This window comes from Pseudophryne corroboree, chromosome 3 (assembly GCF_028390025.1).
Source record: "Pseudophryne corroboree isolate aPseCor3 chromosome 3, aPseCor3.hap2, whole genome shotgun sequence".
Classification (NCBI taxonomy): Eukaryota; Metazoa; Chordata; class Amphibia; order Anura; family Myobatrachidae; genus Pseudophryne; species Pseudophryne corroboree.
Genome location: NC_086446.1, coordinates 97,222,881 through 97,239,998, shown reverse-complemented (window position 1 = coordinate 97,239,998; position 17,118 = coordinate 97,222,881). Strand labels below are relative to the sequence as shown.

The following is a 17,118-nucleotide window of genomic DNA, read 5'->3' as shown; positions in this document are numbered from 1 at the left end:
TTTTATGGTTTTGTTCAGAAATTATTCCCACATAAATAAGCATCCATTTTTGAAAAATGTAATGTTTATAAACATAATGGGTGAATGTATAAACAATAGCATGAATAAATGAGTTCTTTTATTTGTTTCATTATTTACAGTGTTGCAAAAAACCAGTACTGGTCGGCCTACAGTCACTCCCATAACATCTGATGATGATGACGCTGTGGAAACAGGTAAAGTGTCCATTGTAGTATAGGTTATATTTGTAAAGGAATGGCCATAACAAAAGTACATTTTAAATCCTAGGTCCATCAAAAGAAGACTTGAGCAGCAGGAGGCAGACTCCTGTAGCACACCAAACAATAATACATGTGGCAACAAAGAAAGCAAGGTCTGATGTCCAATCACAACCACAGCAGTCTACCCCCCACGAAGATTGTCTGCAGTTTCTGTGGTCCCACCACTCCAAATTTTGGTCACACCCCCAAGACGCCAACCACACTCCCCTCATCTTGATTGTGAGTAAGAAACTGTAATGATTTAAACAATTACTCATCTCATAATAATCCATTTAATTAGACTAATTAACTCTAAATTCCTCAAAATCTGCTATACTTACCGGAAAAAAAAAAAACATCAAATGGATTCTGAGCAAATGGCCTTGTCCACATCCAGTAAAGATATGTATGTCCACTTCAGCCATACAGCAGCAGATTGTGTGGAAGATGCTGCAACATAAACACATGTGTAAGCGTGGCAAATAGTAAGGTTTTTTTAATCAATTTCACTTATGTGTTTGTCGTAACATTGGCGCCAACATGCCAAAACACTACTATGTTTCTATTTTAAACACTATAAGGCAACACATTATGATTTAAAGTGTTTTTATGGTGGAGTATGTCTGATCTACCATACAACTCATATGCTTGCTTTAAGAATTAAGTAACCAGACACATTTGCCACAAACAGGAATATGTCTGTATTTAAGTTCTGAGAGATGATGTTGCTATGCTTGGATATCTGAAAGCACCATTTAAATACATGAGTTCCATGTTTATTGCTTTGCTTTAATTTCTCAAACATATGTCTAACTAACGCCAAAATGGTTCTAATTCCAGATTCTAGTACTGGTACCAGCATCCCGACGCAACAGCAGCAACACAGTGACATGGATGAGACAATCATGTTACAAATGCAGCCATTAATCGAAGGAATCAGCCACCCAGCACCTGTGAATACACCACCACAGCAAAGCACTCCACCACCACAACACAGCCCAACACCAGTAGCACAAGGCCCTGATCAAGTGTTTTGGGACAGTTGGGCTACACAGCAGGCCACCAATCAAGATTGCCAGTGTAGGCAGACCCACATTTTTGCTAACCTACCATCTCACCTCAGAAGAATCAGCAGAAATATCAGTCGCCAAAATGAACCAACCCCCAGAATTGCCAATACCATGGAAGTCATGCGTGCAGACATTACACATGTCATGGGCAACTTACAACGCATAATGGAAGAACAGCACAGACAACCGCAAAGCTACATCAATATCTTAGAAAACAATCAAATGATCAAGAATCTATCACCAGAATTTTAGAGAATCAAAATGCTGCAACACGTGAACTTAATGCCACCCTCACTAACCTCAATGAAACACTCAGATCCCAGCACCAACAGCAACCAAGCAGCAGTTCTGGTACGACTACTCCTATTCTATCGCCAGTGTCCTCACCACCAAGGCGCTCCACCAGAGCACGCCAACATGACAGTGGCAAAGGCCAGTCCAAGCAGCCAACCCCCCCAAAAATAAAGAAATAGAGACACCGATTTCTGTATAGAGAAGAAAATAATCAGTTAGTAAGTGTAGGTTTGTCTCAATATATATATAACACTTAGCCCCTTGTCAATTTGTTGAACATCATTAATTATAAGTGTTACAAACAACAACAGGATTTTTGCCAACACATTTATTCTTTAACATTTTTGGGGTATATGCAATTCCGGGCGAATTGCGGCACTTTTTCGCCCGTTTTTAAATTCGACACAATTCGACCGTCGAATTCCGGCAGGTGGGTGCCGGAATTCGACATATTCAATAAAAAACGAATTCGACTGTCCCGCTGTCGAAAAACGGCCGATTTGACGGATTTTGATTAAATTTTTAAAAATGTTTAAAAAACGGTAAAAAACCCGAAAAAAATTTGCGTGGGGTCCCCCCTCCTAAGCATAACCAGTCTCGGGCTCTTTGAGCTGGTCCTGGTTGCCAAAATACGGGGGGGAAAATGACAGGGGATCCCCCGTATTTTAACAACCAGCACCGGGCTCTGCACCTGGTCCTGGTGCAAAAAATACGGGGGACAAAAAGAGTAGGGGTCCCCCGTATTTTTTGTACCAGCACCGGGCTCCACTAGCTGGACAGATAATGCCACAGCCGGGGGTCACTTTTATACAGCGCCCTGCGGCCGTGGCATTAAATACCCAACTAGTCACCCCTGGCCGGGGTACCCTGGAGGAGTGGGGACCCCTTCAATCAAGGGGTCCCCCCCCAGCCACCCAAGGGCCAGGGGTGAAGCCCGAGGCTGTCCCCCCCCATCCAAGGGCTGCGGATGGGAGGCTGATAGCCTTGTTGAAAATGTAAGAATATTGTTTTTTTGCAGAAGAACTACAAGTCCCAGCAAGCCTCCCCCGCAAGCCGGTACTTGGAGAACCACAAGTACCAGCATGCGGGCGGGAAACGGGCCTGCTGGTATCTGTAGTTCTACTGCAAAAAAATACCCAAACAAAAACAGGACACAGACACCGTGAAAGTATAACTTTATTACATACATGACGACACACATACTTACCTATGTTGACACGCTGACTCTGGCCACGTCTCCAATGTCGACGACCGGGGTACCTGAAAATAAAATTATACTCACCTGATCCAGTGTCCGGTTCTTTTATTGTAATCCACGTACGTGGCAAAACAAAAAAACGCATTTACCCGAACCAGACGGACTGAAAGGGGTCCTATGTTTACACATGGGACCCCTTTCCCCGAATGCAGAGACCCCCCGTGACTCCTGTCACAGAAGGTCCCTTCAGCCAATCAGGAAGCACCACGTCGTGGCACTCTCCTGATTGGCTGTATGCGCATCGGAGCTGTCAGACGCGCATCGCACAGCCCCCTCCATTATCTTCAATGGTGGGAACTTTGCGGTCAGCGGTGAGGTCACCGACCGCGGGTAACCCCACCGCTGACCGCAAAGTTCCCACCTTTGATGCGTGATGTGTGATGCGCTGTCTGCCAGCTCAGACGCGCAAAGCCAATCAGGAGAGTGCCACGAAGTGGCGCTTCCTGATTGGCTGAAGGGACCTTCTGTAACAGGAGTCACGGGGGGTCTCTGCATTCGGGGAAAGGGGTCCCATGTGTAAACATGGGACCCCTTTCAGTCCGTCTGGTTTGGGTAAATGCGTTTTTTTGTTTTGCCAAGTACGTGGATTACAATAAAAGAATTCGGACACTGGATCAAGTGAGTATAATTTTATTTTCAGGTACCCCGGACGTCGACATTGGAGACGTGTCCAGAGTCGGCGTGTCAACATAGGTAAGTATGTGTGTCGGCATGTATGTAATAAAGTTATACTTTCACGGTGTCTGTGTCCTGTTTTTTTTTTTTTTTTAAGTAGAACTACAGGTACCAGCGGGCCCGTTTCCCGCCCGCATGCTGGTACTTGTGGTTCTCCAAGTACCGGCTTGCGGGGGAGGCTTGCTGGGACTTGTAGTTCTTCTGCAAAAACCAATATTCTTACATTTTCAACAAGGCTATCAGCCTCCCATCCGCAGCCCTTGGGTGGGGGGGGACAGCCTCGGGCTTCACCCCTGGCCCTTGGGTGGCTGTGGGGGGGACCCCTTGATTGAAGGGGTCCCCACTCCTCCAGGGTACCCGGCCAGGGGTGACTAGTTGGGTATTTAATGCCACGGCCGCAGGGCGCTGTATAAAAGTGACCCCCCGGCTGTGGCATTATCTGTCCAGCTAGTGGAGCCCGGTGCTGGTACAAAAAATACGGGGGACCCCTACTCTTTTTGTCCCCCGTATTTTTTGCACCAGGACCAGGCGCAGAGCCCGGTGCTGGTTGTTAAAATATGGGGGATCCCCTGTCATTTTTCCCCCCGTATTTTGGCAACCAAGACTGGCTCAAAGAGCCCGAGGCTGGTTATGCTTAGGAGGGGGGACCCCACGCATTTTTTTTCCTGATTTTTACCCCATTGCATAAAAAACAAACAAAAAAACCCCCAATTTTTTTAAAATATATAAATAATACTTGTGCCTCCTAAATAGACAAACCAAGTACCTAATCTCTTCTAATATAAATAGATATGCTATTACCAATAAAAAAACACAAAAAAACCCACATGTTTTTAATTTTTTTTATTAGATTCCGCCAGCAAAGTGTGGCAGATTGAAAATGACGAATTTACTGTCTAAAAGCACTGTTGTCGAATTTACAATCTTCAATTGAATATACTTTTGTCGAAATGCCGCATTTGTACCATTGCAGAAATGTCGAATTTGACAAATGTCGAATTTCAAAAAGTCGAATTTGGACTGGCCGTTTTTTTGTCAAAAAGTACTGAATTGCATTGTCGAATTTTTTTTTTTTTGGCGAAAATGTCCTGTTTTTTCGACATTTTTGGGAATTCGACCGCAATTGCATATACCCCTTTTGTATTTTTTTGGAGGAGGAAAAAGTAATTTGATCTGCACATTGATCGTAGAATGCAGTAACAAGATCACTTGATTTTTTTCTAATCATTACTCTTTCTAGATTCCAATCATTCTCATATCTTGCAGGCAGACTAATTGGCAGCCATGCAGATTCATCCATGACCAATACAATTTACAATGTTTACATTTCTTCTCTAGACGACATTACAAGAATAACACAATTGAGTAGCCTAAAAAGGTACTAATATATTGTGAAACTATTTAGATAATTCAGTCCCAAAATGAATGACATTATTGTTGTGCCATGTTTGTGTGTGTTAAAAATGAGTAATCAGATTATTACACATGATGCAGAAACAAAGAAATTGTAAATATTTTAATCAACACAAATAATGTGTATAATAATGGATATATGTTGAAAACTGTGTATTGACTTACAAATCACCAAGTTTACTCCAGCAAACATAACAAAATAAATTTTGGATGATACTAAGTTTGTGTCCCTTAAATACGATGGAGCATCACACATAGGGACACATGTATTCCTCAAGGCTAACATATTATATGTGGAGAAGTGTTACATTAGGACGCTACACACATTCATAAAGTAAAATCCGAAATAAATTACTATGTGGATTATGTGTGCTTTTAATAAATTATCAGTACAAGTTTATTAACACTTATCCAGACTTCATGCATGCCACTCATAATCTGTTGTTTAGAGATTTTAAATAAACAATACACATGCTACATTTGTTTTGCATAAAGCGAGGGTATGTTTGTATGTCTCAAGGAGACAGACACATTCTGAGTAATGGTTTTTAAATGAAAAATGGGGCAACATATATTTATGCTTACACAAAAAATGAAAGAAGCAAACAAAACTTACCTAAAAAATAAGTACTTATCAGGTCTTGCCTAACCTGCCTCCCTACATCTGTACTCCAAGTATCACCAGATGTCTCTAATTCCTCTGCTTGCTGGCTACTTTCTTCATCCTCCTCCTCCTCCTCAATATGTGGCAGATGTTGTTGCAAACACGTTATGAAGAAAGCAGCAGCAGAACACAATTTGAGTCACCGTCAAGGGACTATACAACAAAAGGCCACCAGACTTATCCAGACACCGAAACCTAGATTTCAGCACACCAAAACATCTTTCTATCACATTCCGCGTGGACTTATGTGCATGATTGTAATTGTGTTCAGCAGGGTATCAGGTCGGGACAATGGAGTTAGAAGCCAAGAGAAACAGCCATATCCTCCATCACCTGAAAGACAGATATAATAACGTGTCTCATGTTAAGATACAGCAACACATAAGTAACACACTGTATTTGGCCAAAGTATACACAGGCCTACACATATCAAATTACATACCCAGCAGCCATCCATCTGGCATTTGTCCATCCTCAGACTTATCAAAGCGGAATGACTGACTGAGAATGAAGGAGTCATGGCAGCCCCAGGGTAACCAGCAACAACACTCATTATTTTAAGTTTTGCATCACAAACCACCTGCACATTTGTGGAGTGCTCTAGATGACGATTAGTATAGATGTGCTGCCTGCCCCTAGGTGGTCTCAGCTGAATGTGTGTGCAATCTATGGCTCCCAGCACATTGGGCTTGCCAGCAAGCTCATAGAAATCTACCCTGACGGCATGCCACTGAGACTCCTGGGTAGGGAAGCAGATTGAGGCATCGATGTGGGGCTGCAAAACAGCCAAAACCTGTGTGTATATTTGATAGAAAATGAAACATGAGATTTTAGGACAGAACTGGCCACGTGAGTCATTAAAAACAACCAAAAACAGAGGAGGTAGTTAGGTATACATCACCTGTGATAATATTCTTGAAAATGAGGGCTGTGAGATTCCTATGACATCCCCAGACAGAGCCTGAAAGCTCCCAGTAGCGATAAAGTGCAACACAGCCAGGAGTTTGTGCAGGCCTAAGACAGAGCGAGAGCGTGCTGTCTCAGGGTCTAGGCCCAGTTTGACAAGGTCATACAGACAGAAAATGTTGGTACGATTTAGACGGAACATCTGTATGACCCGATCATCGGAAAATGCGTTCAAGTTTAAACGCCCCCTAAAAAAACGAGGCCTCCGCGGAACCTGTACAACCTGCTGACCATGTTCAGTTTCTTGGCCCTGGTTACTTACAGGCTGATGTCTGAGTCTGAGGAACCCCACAGCACACAAAAGATCACTGGTCCACAGTCCTGCTGCCATTTCTGAGTGTAGGTTGGTTGAAATGGGCCTAAGGTCCTTTTATAGGCATCCTAATTCAGGTGTGAATGATTTGCAAGTGGCAACACATGTAAACACACATGAAAAAAGCAGGTCTATTTTTTTGCCGCTTTTTTTAACGAATCGCAAAAAAATACGACCGCAATTTAGCACCAAGAGACTAACACCCAAATACGAATGAATAGTGAATACCCATGTTGTATGAAATAACATCCGCGTTTGACCGATGGTCTATTCATTCGTATTTCGGAACTTTGCCGTTAAAACCATTACGAATAGCCCAAACACTGCCGAGATTTGTGCTTAGTGAATTCCCGTGTTGGGACTTAGAAAATAAAACACAAATCGGTCAAACTCGGATTATTAGTAAATATAGGCCCATGTTGGATATCTTTGACTGATGGATCTGATGGCTCTATAATGCACTTAGGTGGAATGTGCCGTTGAGAGGTCTCAGTCCCCCGGATTAGATGGTACATGTACAGGGGCGGAGGTGGATTCAGATATTGGGCAGCTCCTGAGAGATGAATTTCTGGAGTCTCACTAGATATTGCTTGTGCTTATATAAATCCATGTGCCCTCCTCCTTCCACCCAGAGAGGCTGTACAGCAGTTGGGCAGCGCTCATACATTGTCAGCCCATGGCAGAAGTCCACAATCTCATCTTCAGTCCCATGGATGATGGGACTGAAGATGAGTACCGGGCAGGTGACCTTGGAGATTTTGTCGATGCTGCAAAGGACATGATACAAAGGGATTATACAACAGAAACAGCATGGAACTATCACACATGTAACACGGCCACTAAACATATAGAATGGAAAAAATGCATCAGGTAACATGCAGAGCTGCTCATGTAGAAGGTCACATACAGGACTTTGGCAGGGCAATATTGGGCAATGAATCTACTATTGGTAATGAGCCCAGTGCAATCTATTGACCTAATGAGCCAAAGTCATGCACAAGACTTCAACTTGTTTCTATTATACAATACACATAGGATGAAAGAGGAATAGTGCCGTATTTCCCATTTATAAGCAGCTATTGTATATTGGGAGTAAAACCGGTCCCAGAGGTAACTTATCTGGGGATCCAGTGTTTAAGTTCTGCAGAAGTAGCCTCAATGTCGTACACACTCCTGCTGCAGCAACGCCGGCTCCCGCAGACCGACAACTTGCTGCCTGTATGAGAAGACATTGGGGCGGCTGTAGTGAGGAGAGTGCGTAGATACCAGGGTCACTTGCTCACACAGGCAGAGCATTGCTCACCAATGTGAGCATGTGGGAGGAAGAGGGGCAGTTGTAGGGTGTTACAAAACTGACAAGAGACACAGGGCCATAGCCCCCAGAGAGTAAGCTCTGGGGACCCGGTTTCTGGTAGGGAATTATCCTGTTAGTTTTCCAGTCAGAAAAGACTCATGTACTCTAATTGGATTAGCATTTGGTATAAGATGGGATGGGTTCAGTATGCTATCCCAGTGGTCGCGCTACCAGTGGTCGCGCTACCAGTGGTCACATGACCGTCACCGGCATCCTGACATTGAAGATCGGCAGAGGGGGTAAGTATTTTTACTCGTCCCTACCCTAACCTCCCGGGGTGGCAGCTAGGGTAACCCTTGGAGGGGGGGGGGGGGGGGTGACAGCTAGAGCAAAAAAACCCCAGTGCTTAACTCTAACCACCCCATGCCCTAACACTAAAGCTCTCCACGATACTTACCTTCAGTGGTCGGTATTTCAGTGCCGGTGTACCCAGGGCCGGATTAACAATGGGGTGGATGGAGCTGCAGCTCCAGGCCCACACATCAAATAGGCCCACAGCATCTCCACTGCTCTATGCTGCTGTAGACAGGAAAAATGATTTCCTTCTACAGCAGCATTCCAACATCCCCGCTGCCTTCCCCCTCCTAACCTCCGCCGCTGCCTTAGAGATTATTCAAATGCCGCCACAGCCCACAGGCATAAAAATATTCACAATGGCGGCGCAGTGAAAGGCTTTCCTAGCCCTCCATGCGCCGCGTTCTCACAGTGAGACCCGGCGCCTCCTCCGCGCCGCAGACGTCACGACGTGTGACGTCATATAGGCGCCGCCCCGCAACCGCACACAATGTCCAGCTTCGCAGCGCAGCACAGCACAGGCACTGCTCCCTCTGCTGCAAGCCCAGTGAAGGAAGCCCTGGCTGGTCCGGATAGTGTCTGACGCCGTCGTTCATCAGTAGAGAGGATCACAGTGAGATATTCGACACTTCAAGGGGCGGGCTGTCTGACTGTACATATGTATATATATTTATAACACATGTATATATCCTGTACAGTGTGTGTGTGTGTATATATATATATATATATATATATATATATATATATATATATATACACATATACATACACACACACAGTATATGTATGTCTACATCTAGATATATATCTATATCTATATCTCTATATATCTCTATATATATATATATATATATATATATATATATATAGATGAGGTAAATGAAGCAGCGGCACTCCGGTTTAAATCAATCAACGAACGTGTATTGTATCAAAAGCATGCATGAAGTGGTCAAATAGGGCCAATGCTTCGGGGTCCGCAAACCCTTTGTCAAGACGTGAACAGTTCACACCTTGACAAAGGGGTTGCGGACCCCGGAACGTTGGCCCTATGTGACCACTTCATGCATGCTTTTGATACAATACACGTTCGTTGATTGATTTAAACCGGAGTGCCGCTGCTTCATTTACCTCATCTCTACTTTATTCTGCTGCGTGGGCACCCGGGATACTTGCCAATATTGGGAGTGCCGGGCAAATCTGATAGATATATATATAGATATAGAGATATATATATATATATATATATATATATATATAGAGAGATATATATATATATATATATATATAGAGAGATATATATAGAGAGATATATATATATATATATATATATATGTATGGGTAGATAGGGGAATGGCGACCAACCGGTGTTTTTTTATACAAAAATATTTAGCGGACTAGTACTAAGAATGAAGGATTGGATTAAGGAAATGACTCCTTTTTATGTAAAAGAGAAATAACAATTTATTTTATCAATAAAAAATATATATTTTTTACACTTTGCTTTTCTAAAAGATACATATAAAACCGATTCCTCTACAGATATAAAAAATGTATAAAAACGGATTATATAGTAAAAAGCAGTTGTATAAAATATTTTAAGACATAAAATGGAAAGAGATAAAAAAATATATTTTTAAAAAGATTTTTTGTAGTTAGTAAAAAGCAGCTTAACTTAGGGTGGAAGGTCATACAGGAAATCCCAACGCGTTTCGTCTATCTGACTTCATCAAGGGGTAGTGACTGAATGATCCCAGTGGGCTTAAATACCCACAGATAAGGAGCTACTGGTTATGACATCACTTCCTGTCTGTTAGTAATGAGAAAATGTATTCCACATATAATTTATATTAAAACATTATAAACAATGATGGAGCAGTATAGTGGATGACATGGGGAGGCTTCCCATGTTAACATTGAAAAAACGAGTGTTATAACTTAGTTTTAGCAGTTTAAATCAATAATTTTGTGTTAAAAGGCGCACTTCCGCCACACTTCCGGTTTCGGCAGGGCTTCAGTGCGCGTGCGCAGATGCCCCACTTCCGGTTTCGCGTCTCCGGAGTGCGCATGTGCAGACGCCGCACTTCCGGTTTTCGCGTCTTATTCACTGTGGGTGTTCAGGGCTTCATGCCCCACTTCCGTTCTGACAGTTCATGTATTTCTATGCCCCACTTCCGGTTTGTGAGTCCGGAGTCACATGGTCTTTTTGTGAGGATGTATGGGAGAGTTCTGTGTAAGAGCGGCGGCCATTTTATTGAAGTCCCTATTTGAGGACAATTATTCTCCATATATAGATCCCATTGACATGAAATAAACGGAAAAAGACAATCGTTAGTATCAATGTACTTTAAATATTGTCAGTAGAGATGCGTTTTTTGCGTGGAATTGTGTCCACTGTCCATTCTTATATATGAGGCATACTGTTAGATTAATAAATGACATTTTTATAGCAGAAGAAAAAACGGACTTTACCACCTGATTAGACTGGCATATGTTATTCATAAGCACAAATATGGGTATTTTTTGGTCTAGATTAATTATATTATATATATATTATGTGCAAGTGTGAAGATATCTATATTTATAGTGCATATACTTAAATGTCATATATGTGCTTTTAGTGACAAATAATGCTATATGCTTAATTATGCGCTCTAATGGTAAGAGAATCATACGTATTGCATAAATAAACATATTTAGACACATTCGAGTTTTTTAGAAACCATTTTTTACAGTACTTTAGCTTCCCAGGGGGTCTCCCTCTTGGTACTGTTAAAGCCCAACACTGCTTAGCTTCCAAGATCGGACGGGCTTGGGCGTGGAGCCAGTGTGGTATGACTGTATCTTATTGGTTATGAGAGGCACACTCATTTCTGTGTCAAAAATGTTTTTATTTTCAAGCTCACGTATACAGTAGTTTAGTATTGTGACAGTCGTGGAATAAAATATGAAGATATCAATGACCTTATAGGAAGGGGGCAATTTCGTAGCCCTCATTAAATCCTGCCGGGTGCATCGTGTTGAGCTGGTAAATCCAAAACATTTCCCTTTGGGACAGTTTATTCGCCAAGTCTCCTCCTCTTTCTCCAATCTGTACGTGTTCTATTGCTTTAAAAGATAGGTCTTCTGGGTTTGAGTTGTGTTCCAAAAGGAAATGTCTGTAGATGAGGTGGGTGTCGAGCTTGTTTTTGATGCTCCCGATGTGTTCCTGGATTCTTATTTTGAGTACACGCTTCGTTTTCCCCACATACTTCTTCTTGCATGTGCACTCCAATAGGTAGATGACTGAGCTGCTGTTGCAATTGAGAAATTCCTTTATCTTGAATTCTTTATTATTTCCAGAGTCAGAGAAAGTTTTCCTGTTTGGGTTTAAGAACTTGCAGATATTGCACCGTCCGCATTTGTAAGCTCCCGTGCATTTCATGAATGTTTGGGATATTTTTTCTTTATTGGTGTTGCATAGCATGCTTGGTGCAAGGTGGTCTTTGAGACTTTTGGATTTACGGAAGACTATCTGCGGTTTTTCCGGTAGAATTTCCTTTAGTACCGGATCCATAAGCAGGATTTTCCAATGTTCCCTGAGGGATGTTTTTATATGATTCTCATGTTGGTTAAACGTGGTAATGAATGCAGTAGATTCCTTCGGGGCTTCCTTCCTTTTGTATTCTAGAAGGTCTTCCCTTTTTAAGGTGTTTGTTCTTAAAGTAGCTTTGTCCAATATTGATCTTGGGTATGACTTATCCTCAAAGCGTTTTCTGTAGATGGCTAACTGTTCATTGCAGTCCTCTTTCCTGCTGCAGTTCCGTTTTATTCTATGGAACTGAGAGTAAGGGATGTTATCCTTCCATGTTTTTGCGTGGCTACTTTGATAATGTAGGTAGCTATTTTTATCTACTCCTTTGATGAAGTTCCTGGTTACCACTGTTGAACCTTCGCCTATTAATACAAGATCCAAGTACTCTATAGAAGTTTTACTTGTATTGTACGTGAAGGTAAGATTCATATCGTTGGTTTTTAAAATATTAAAAAATTCATAAAAAGTTCCAGACTGCCATCCCATATTATTAAAATGTCATCGATATAGCGTTTGTATAAAATCACATTATTCTTGTAAAATTGGGTATTATACACATGAAGTTCCTCCCATATTCCCATAAATAGGTTTGCAAAGCTTGGTGCAAATATCGTACCCATCGCGGTCCCACAGCGTTGAAGATAAAAACTCTCTAAAAATTTAAAATAATTTCGGCTTAAGATAAAATTCATCACATCACAGATAAAAGATCTTTGTGTAGTTGAGAGGGTGGGGTCTTTGTCTAAAAACTCCTTGCAAGCCTTAATACCTTTAGAATGCTCGATGCACGTATACAGAGACTGGACATCCAAAGTAATCCATAAAAAGGTGTCCTTCCATTCGACTGATTTCATCAGGTTCAATACCATAGTGGTATCTTTAAGGTAAGAAGGTAATTCCTTGACATATGGGTTTAAGAAGACATCCACATATTCAGATAGTTTCGATGTTAGGGAGTCAATGCCGGCGACAATGGGTCTCCCTGGGGGATTCAAGAGGTTTTTATGAATCTTCGGTAAATAGTAGAAGATGGGGGTAATGGGACTAGATTGCATTAGGAATTGGAATTCTTCCTTAGTGATACTTCCATTCCGGAGTCCTTGTGTGAGGAGTAATCTCAACTCTTCTATGTAGGCGTCCTTGGGATCATTCTGTAGTGGTTCATAGGATGCGATGTCTCCTAATAAACGATGAGCTTCTTTCACATAGTTGTCTCGATCCAGAATAACTAGTCCCCCCCCTTTATCAGCCGGTTTTATCACTATTTCCGAATTTTTCTGTAATTTCTTGAGTGCCTCTTTTTCTCTGTTGGTGAGATTTTTTGTGGCCACTGGTGCAAGGTTGGTGTCGCACAAATCTTTTTTCACCAAATCGTAAAATATGCTGATATGGTTGCCTTTTGATTCGATCGGATAATATTTTGATTTGCGCTTCAACCCAGACCTTGATGCTTCCTCATAGTTCGTGATGATGGCATTATCCTTACGTGCAAAATGTCTTTTGAGTGTGAGCTTACGGATGAATTTATTTAAGTCTATAAATGTCTCAAATTTATTCAATTTCTCTGTGGGTGCGAATGATAAACCTTTACTTAATAGTGAGGTTTCATAATTTGTTAGTACATGTTTCGAAATGTTAAAAATGCCCTGCTCTTCAGGGACTAGTGCTGTACATTCCTCCTTTTTGTGTTGTAATCTTTCCCTCCTGCCGCCCCGTTTTCCTCTTCTTCTGCATGGGGCCTTTTTAGAGGGGATGCATGTGTTGATTCTTCTTGTAGTGTGCCTCTGAACGTGTTTTTTGGACGAGCTCCTAGGCGTGGTGATAAAAAAACCTTTTCGTCTGTTGATCCTAATCTTCGTAGAGTGGAATATTTGTTTTGTGACAAAGAGGACTATGACAATGGTAAAACAAAAAATTGGAGCAGATTCACTACCACAAATACACAAAATCGTGGGAACCAGGTGTGGAAAACGGTTCCACACAGAGGCAGATCAAATACCAGAAACGACTCTCACCATACACAAAAGATCAAGACACAAAACAAATATTCCACTCTACGAAGATTAGGATCAACAGACGAAAAGGTTTTTTTATCACCACGCCTAGGAGCTCGTCCAAAAAACACGTTCAGAGGCACACTACAAGAAGAATCAACACATGCATCCCCTCTAAAAAGGCCCCATGCAGAAGAAGAGGAAAACGGGGCGGCAGGAGGGAAAGATTACAACACAAAAAGGAGGAATGTACAGCACTAGTCCCTGAAGAGCAGGGCATTTTTAACATTTCGAAACATGTACTAACAAATTATGAAACCTCACTATTAAGTAAAGGTTTATCATTCGCACCCACAGAGAAATTGAATAAATTTGAGACATTTATAGACTTAAATAAATTCATCCGTAAGCTCACACTCAAAAGACATTTTGCACGTAAGGATAATGCCATCATCACGAACTATGAGGAAGCATCAAGGTCTGGGTTGAAGCGCAAATCAAAATATTATCCGATCGAATCAAAAGGCAACCATATCAGCATATTTTACGATTTGGTGAAAAAAGATTTGTGCGACACCAACCTTGCACCAGTGGCCACAAAAAATCTCACCAACAGAGAAAAAGAGGCACTCAAGAAATTACAGAAAAATTCGGAAATAGTGATAAAACCGGCTGATAAAGGGGGGGGACTAGTTATTCTGGATCGAGACAACTATGTGAAAGAAGCTCATCGTTTATTAGGAGACATCGCATCCTATGAACCACTACAGAATGATCCCAAGGACGCCTACATAGAAGAGTTGAGATTACTCCTCACACAAGGACTCCGGAATGGAAGTATCACTAAGGAAGAATTCCAATTCCTAATGCAATCTAGTCCCATTACCCCCATCTTCTACTATTTACCGAAGATTCATAAAAACCTCTTGAATCCCCCAGGGAGACCCATTGTCGCCGGCATTGACTCCCTAACATCGAAACTATCTGAATATGTGGATGTCTTCTTAAACCCATATGTCAAGGAATTACCTTCTTACCTTAAAGATACCACTATGGTATTGAACCTGATGAAATCAGTCGAATGGAAGGACACCTTTTTATGGATTACTTTGGATGTCCAGTCTCTGTATACGTGCATCGAGCATTCTAAAGGTATTAAGGCTTGCAAGGAGTTTTTAGACAAAGACCCCACCCTCTCAACTACACAAAGATCTTTTATCTGTGATGTGATGAATTTTATCTTAAGCCGAAATTATTTTAAATTTTTAGAGAGTTTTTATCTTCAACGCTGTGGGACCGCGATGGGTACGATATTTGCACCAAGCTTTGCAAACCTATTTATGGGAATATGGGAGGAACTTCATGTGTATAATACCCAATTTTACAAGAATAATGTGATTTTATACAAACGCTATATCGATGACATTTTAATAATATGGGATGGCAGTCTGGAACTTTTTATGGAATTTTTTAATATTTTAAAAACCAACGATATGAATCTTACCTTCACGTACAATACAAGTAAAACTTCTATAGAGTACTTGGATCTTGTATTAATAGGCGAAGGTTCAACAGTGGTAACCAGGAACTTCATCAAAGGAGTAGATAAAAATAGCTACCTACATTATCAAAGTAGCCACGCAAAAACATGGAAGGATAACATCCCTTACTCTCAGTTCCATAGAATAAAACGGAACTGCAGCAGGAAAGAGGACTGCAATGAACAGTTAGCCATCTACAGAAAACGCTTTGAGGATAAGTCATACCCAAGATCAATATTGGACAAAGCTACTTTAAGAACAAACACCTTAAAAAGGGAAGACCTTCTAGAATACAAAAGGAAGGAAGCCCCGAAGGAATCTACTGCATTCATTACCACGTTTAACCAACATGAGAATCATATAAAAACATCCCTCAGGGAACATTGGAAAATCCTGCTTATGGATCCGGTACTAAAGGAAATTCTACCGGAAAAACCGCAGATAGTCTTCCGTAAATCCAAAAGTCTCAAAGACCACCTTGCACCAAGCATGCTATGCAACACCAATAAAGAAAAAATATCCCAAACATTCATGAAATGCACGGGAGCTTACAAATGCGGACGGTGCAATATCTGCAAGTTCTTAAACCCAAACAGGAAAACTTTCTCTGACTCTGGAAATAATAAAGAATTCAAGATAAAGGAATTTCTCAATTGCAACAGCAGCTCAGTCATCTACCTATTGGAGTGCACATGCAAGAAGAAGTATGTGGGGAAAACGAAGCGTGTACTCAAAATAAGAATCCAGGAACACATCAGGAGCATCAAAAACAAGCTCGACACCCACCTCATCTACAGACATTTCCTTTTGGAACACAACTCAAACCCAGAAGACCTATCTTTTAAAGCAATAGAACACGTACAGATTGGAGAAAGAGGAGGAGACTTGGCGAATAAACTGTCCCAAAGGGAAATGTTTTGGATTTACCAGCTCAACACGATGCACCCGGCAGGATTTAATGAGGGCTACGAAATTGCCCCCTTCCTATAAGGTCATTGATATCTTCATATTTTATTCCACGACTGTCACAATACTAAACTACTGTATACGTGAGCTTGAAAATAAAAACATTTTTGACACAGAAATGAGTGTGCCTCTCATAACCAATAAGATACAGTCATACCACACTGGCTCCACGCCCAAGCCCGTCCGATCTTGGAAGCTAAGCAGTGTTGGGCTTTAACAGTACCAAGAGGGAGACCCCCTGGGAAGCTAAAGTACTGTAAAAAATGGTTTCTAAAAAACTCGAATGTGTCTAAATATGTTTATTTATGCAATACGTATGATTCTCTTACCATTAGAGCGCATAATTAAGCATATAGCATTATTTGTCACTAAAAGCACATATATGACATTTAAGTATATGCACTATAAATATAGATATCTTCACACTTGCACATAATATATATATAATATAATTAATCTAGACCAAAAAATACCCATATTTGTGC

At 41.4% G+C, this 17,118-nt stretch overlaps 3 pseudogenes; 1 reads left to right on the top strand and 2 right to left on the bottom strand.

The window, feature by feature from the left end:
- Nucleotides 1–7,448: 7,448 nt before the first annotated feature.
- LOC135057204 (alpha/beta hydrolase domain-containing protein 17C-like) overlaps nucleotides 7,449–17,118 on the bottom strand; it is a 26,614-nt pseudogene continuing 16,944 nt past the window's right edge.
- On the bottom strand, nucleotides 11,285–11,404 carry LOC134897083 (5S ribosomal RNA; annotated as a pseudogene).
- On the top strand, nucleotides 16,777–16,896 carry LOC134897082 (5S ribosomal RNA; annotated as a pseudogene).